We start from the raw sequence: 5,616 nt of genomic DNA, 5'->3' as shown, positions 1-5,616 counted from the left end.
TGCCCAATAATAATCTGGCATGCTCTTTTCATTGAGCATTGCCTTGGCCACTTCACATATGACTCTATTCTTTCTCTCAGCCACACCATTTTGTTGAGGTGTTATTCCATGCTTTCTCAAGAAATGCTCAAAAGCATTTGAGGTGTATTCACCACCTCCATCTGTCCTCAAACACTTTATCCAACAGCCATATTGCTTCTCTGCAAAAGCTTTGAAATCCATAAACTTTCCCAACACTTCACTTTTCTCTCTAAGGAAGTATATCCATGTCATTCTGCTAGAATCATCAATGAATGTCACATAATATAAACTACCTTTGATGGATGGGTTTTGTGCAGGACCCCGTACATCGCTATGTACTATCTCAAGTGGCCTGCTACTCATGTTGCCTTCTCTAGGAAACCACAACCTCGCCTGCTTTCCAAACTGACAGGCTTCACAAACATGCATATTCCCATCATACTTGAATCTAGGTAGCCCACTAACAATGCTCTTGCCTGCATGTTCTTTAACATTTGTATATTGACATGTCCAATCCTCTTATGCCACATATCAATGTCCTGTACCACATTTTTGCTTTTAGAGAACATGGCTGATTTAAACTCAGGAATCCCAGCATCCAGCTTAAACAACCTGCCTTCTTTCTTGCCTTTAGCAATGACTCTACATCTATGTTTGAAATCCTCAATGAAGCAGCCATGCTCATTTTGAAACGAACCTATAATCCCTGTTCCACCATTTGACCAACTGAGGCCAAGCTTTTTGTAATAGAAGGCACATACGATACATCTGACATAGATTTTGTTTGACCATTGTGCATAACCAATGGTACACTTCCAACATGTGTGATGGCATGCTGAGTATCATCTCCTATCTCCACATAGCCTTTCATATCCATAGGCTTCATATGCTCAAACCATTCACCATGACAGGTCATATGGTTTGATGCTCCAGAGTCCATATACCAAGTGTCATCATTTTCACCATTTGTCATCATAGATCCCACAACATGTTTCATGGCAAACAAGTGATTTGCGCTGCCATCATTACTGCTTGATGCATAATTTCCACCACCATGTTGTGCATAATTTCCACGATGTTGTGCTCTACCCCCTCTCAAATCATTCTGTTTGCGGAAACAATCACGTGCCATATGACCAAATTTTCCACAGTAATGGCATTCCACATCTTGCATAGATGTTTGTTGGCCTTGCCAACGTCCTCTACCACGAGGATTACCTCTTCCTCTCTGAGGTGTATATCCATGACCACCTCTAGCACCATATGAAGGCTGAAAATTTTGTTGTGGTGATCTATCCTGCCATCCACGACCATTACCATGGCCATGTGATGCGAATCTCCCGTGCCTCTAAAGCCTCTTTGCAAATAGAAAGCCTGATTTTCGCCATTATCATCATGGCTAGTAGATGCATCCTGAAAGGAATCACTGAGTTTGATTTCCTCAATAAGCAAGAGTGAAACCAACTCATCATCAAAATCTGGTAAACCTGTACTCTGAATCGAGATAGATGTATCAAAAGATTTATATTCCTTAACAAGACCATGCAAGGTAATGTCTACCAAATCATCATCAGGCATGGGAGCATTGATTGTTGCCAATGCATCTGCATACTTCTTTATTTCTTGTACATAATCATGGATGCTCCTTCTATTCCATTTCACATTATGAATCTGTTGTCACAACTGAGACTTGCGAGCACTTGTGTCTGTATTAAAACAACTTCACCAATGTATCCCATGCATCCTTGGGATTCTGAGCATCATGTATGTGTATGAGAATAGCATCCGAAATACATATAGATAGATAATGCAACACTTTGAATGCTCTTTTTGACCATTGCTTATGAGCTATAACCTACTGTTGTGTAGGTTGTGTGACTAGAATCCATGATACCTTCTAAAGAAAACAATCCTTTTCATAAAGATTTTAGCATTTCAACTTGAGATTGCGATAAGACATTCTTTATTAAGGCATATACTGTTGTTTAAAAGAATACAAACTTTAACTAGTAAATCAATCAAATAGATCACTATTAACAATTAATAGAGAAGCCGGGGCCATACCTCAACCCCTAAGAATGATATATAATTGAAAAACAAAAAATATATATATACCTTATAGAAATTTATCGTTTATCGTTGCCTTTGTTCTCGTTAACAAGAGCTTTAGAAGTTGATATAAGAGAATAGAGTTTTCTAATACCTTCTCTTACGATTGAAATCATCCGATCATCCCCAAGATTTATCTCCTCTTACTCGTACTGTGACTTTTCTCTCTTTCGAAGGTCTATGGTAAAATAGCCTTCTCTTGTAGGGCTACGGCATACTATTCTTTATTTAAAAGAAAAGCTATGGAGTTTTGGTCTCTTCCTCCGAAAGACCATAGCAATCTAACCTTCTCTTCTAAGATATTAGATAAGAATGAAGGGATATATACATGTCAAGCTCTAGGAGATTACCTTGAGGCTACTTGTTTTGCCGTCTTACAGTTTTCCTTCTGTATATAGCTGCAAACGTGCCATCTTTAGAAACGCGTTGCTTTTCCTCATTTTTAGTATGCATGGATTCTAAATATGTAAAAGTACTCTAAATATGACCTCTTATCACCTAAATTCGAATTTCTATTTTTGGAGATACTTATCTCGAAATAGAACTATTCTTGTCTTCTTATATCTTTTAGGATTTTTAGAGCTAATATTTTTATTCTAACACTTTCCTAATGTTTCTAGCCTTATTGCCTCACTCTTCTCTAAGTGCACTCTCTTTCCTTATTGAAATCTATATTAAAAGAGACACATACATGGCTTGGGAGGGACCTTACAAACTCCCCCACTTAAAAGATTCGAGATATCCTCATCTTGCGAGCTAGGGTAGTATCTAAGTAAATCCTCTTGTCTTATCCAAAGTGGTGTCTCCACTAGGTAGAAATCTTCTTTTATCTAAACATTGCTCTTAAAGAGTCCCTTATTTCATGTGTTTGGCTTGTTTTGTTGTTTTCACCCTCAGGCTCTGTCGCTTGATCCTCCCGCCCCTCAGAGGGATGTCTACGCACTCGGGTGGATGGGAAATTCACCGCACTAGCCTGGGCCCTCAGAACTAGGTAGCATCACAATCGACGAACCTCATTCGCCCAATGCGTCAAGGCAGGGAGAGTTGTACCTAAACCATAATTAAACCAAGATAACAATCCATTTACTCAACTAAACCATAGGACTAGAATCCATGTTACCTTCTTAAGAAAACAATCCTTTTCACAAAGATTTTGGCATTTTAACTTGAGATTTCGAGATAAGACATTCTTTACTAAGGCATATGCTGTTGTTTAAAAGAATACAAACTTTAAGTAAATCGATCAAATAGATCAATATTAACAATTAATAGAGAAGCCGGGGCCATACCTCAACCCCTAAGAATGATATATAATTGAAAATATATATATATATATATACCTTATAGAATTTTATCATTTATCATTGCCTTTGTTCTCGTTAACAAGAGCTTTAGAACTTGATATAAGAGAATAGAGTCTTCTAATACCTTCTCTTACGATTGAATTCATCCGATCATCCCCAAGATTTATCTCTTCTTACTCGTACTGTGACTTTTCTCTCTTTCGAAGGTCTATGGCAAAATAGCCTTCTCTTGTAGGGCTATGGCAAACTATTCTTTTTTTAAAAGAAAAGCTATGGAGTTTTGGTCTCTTCCTCCAAAAGACCATAGCAATCTTACCTTCTCTTCTAAGATATTAGATAAGAATGAAGGGATATATACATCTCAAGCTCTAGGAGATTACCTTGAGGCTACTTGTTTTGCCGTCTTACAGTTTTCCTTATGCGGAGACCCCGACAGAAGCAGCAAACTATTTCAGCCATAAATCTCTGATAAGAACTTAGAATATACTCGTATAACCAGTCAAAAGAACCGGAAGGCATCTAGTCTACAAGCCACCATGGCCGGGTAGAATAGGCAAAAACGTATGTATATAGCTGCAAGTGCCATCTTTAGAACGCGTTGCTTTTCCTCATTTTTAGTATGCAATGTAAAGACTACCCTAAAGAGGATGCAACTTGGGAAGATAAAGCTATAAGAGATTACCTTGAACTCATGATGAGATCAGTACATCTCAATTTCTTTAGGGGGGGAAGGATGTAACATGCCCATCTTCAATAATAATATATGTTTGTTTAATAAATGAAATTATGGTCCTTTTTACAATGTAAAAATTAATATTTCAATAATTGAACTATTTTTACTTGGAATCTTAAAATTCCAAGTCCAAATGTAAAATTTACATGCGATTTTATCATAATAAAAGATTTTACCGCACTCAAAACGGACACTGAAATCAGTCTCTATGTAAAATTTTAGTTAAATTATGATAAACTTCCAACCTTAATAAATGCATGTCTGGGTGTCTGATTGATGAATGGATTGCATCCTCTTCAGGCTAGTCTTTACATTGCACTAGATATTCTATAGAAATTCGATTATGAAGTTGCCTTTCTTTAGAATCTATGATCCTACTAGGCTGCAACTCAAGGACTCCTTGAGTTGGGATTACAACTTGCTCATCATCAAGAATATGATCGAGGCTAGGTACATAAGGCTTCAACAAGCTTACATAAAATACATTATGGATCTTAACATGGACTGGGAGCTACAGCTTATAGGCACTTCTGCCCAAACACTTGATAATTGTATAAGGTCCAAAATATCTTAGGTTGAGCTCATTATATTTCTCAAGCAATAGAGAGCTATGCTTGGGTCACGCCCATAGAGGAACTTTGTCTCCTTCCTTGAAGATCCTTTTAGACCTCCTTGTGTCGACGTAATATTTTTGCCAATCTTGAGCAACTTTAATATCTTTTTGGATAGCCTTGGTTTGCTCTTTCATCTCCTTGAGCATTTTTCTAGAGGCATCAACTCTTAAGGTTGGATCAGAGAAATTTAGAGGAGATAAGCATTCTTGCCCATAGAGTGCTATAAATGTTGACATCCCTATACTCTGGTGATAAGATGTACTATAGGCAAATTCTACTAGAGAAAGGTATTGAATCCATCTTCTTGGCTCCCACTGTAGGGAGGAGATAAATCCAATTTTGTAAAAGAAGATACCCAAAAATGAGTAAATGCTCACATAAGATGAAGAGTTGACTATGTACAAGGTTTATTAGTAAGAAACTATGAGTAATATCAAAAATATGAGATATTTTGGGTATCCAAAAATGACATAAGATGAAGAGTTGAAAATGTACAAGGTTTATTAGTAAAAAACTATGAGCAATATTAAAAATGTGAGATATTTTGGGTATCCAAAAATGAGTAAATGCTCACATAAGATGAAGAGTTGAAAATGTACAAGGTTTATTAGTAAAAAACTATGAGCAATATTAAAAATATGAGATATTTTGGGTATAATGATTCCATTTTGACACATATGTAAGGAAGGGGAGTCCATTAAAGGAGGTGCATATTTCACATGCTTGAATGAGTTTTAAACTCAAAAATAATGTGATATTTTTATCTCTCCTCTCTCTTGAACCAAACCAAATAAAAAAGGAACCAAACCGAATAAAAAAGGAACCAAACTAGGTC

Source organism: Cibotium barometz, chromosome 46 (genome assembly GCF_041138505.1).
Source record: "Cibotium barometz isolate CiBa-2024 chromosome 46, ASM4113850v1, whole genome shotgun sequence".
NCBI classification, from domain to species: domain Eukaryota; kingdom Viridiplantae; phylum Streptophyta; class Polypodiopsida; order Cyatheales; family Cibotiaceae; genus Cibotium; species Cibotium barometz.
Note: the sequence above shows the minus strand (reverse complement) of the source record.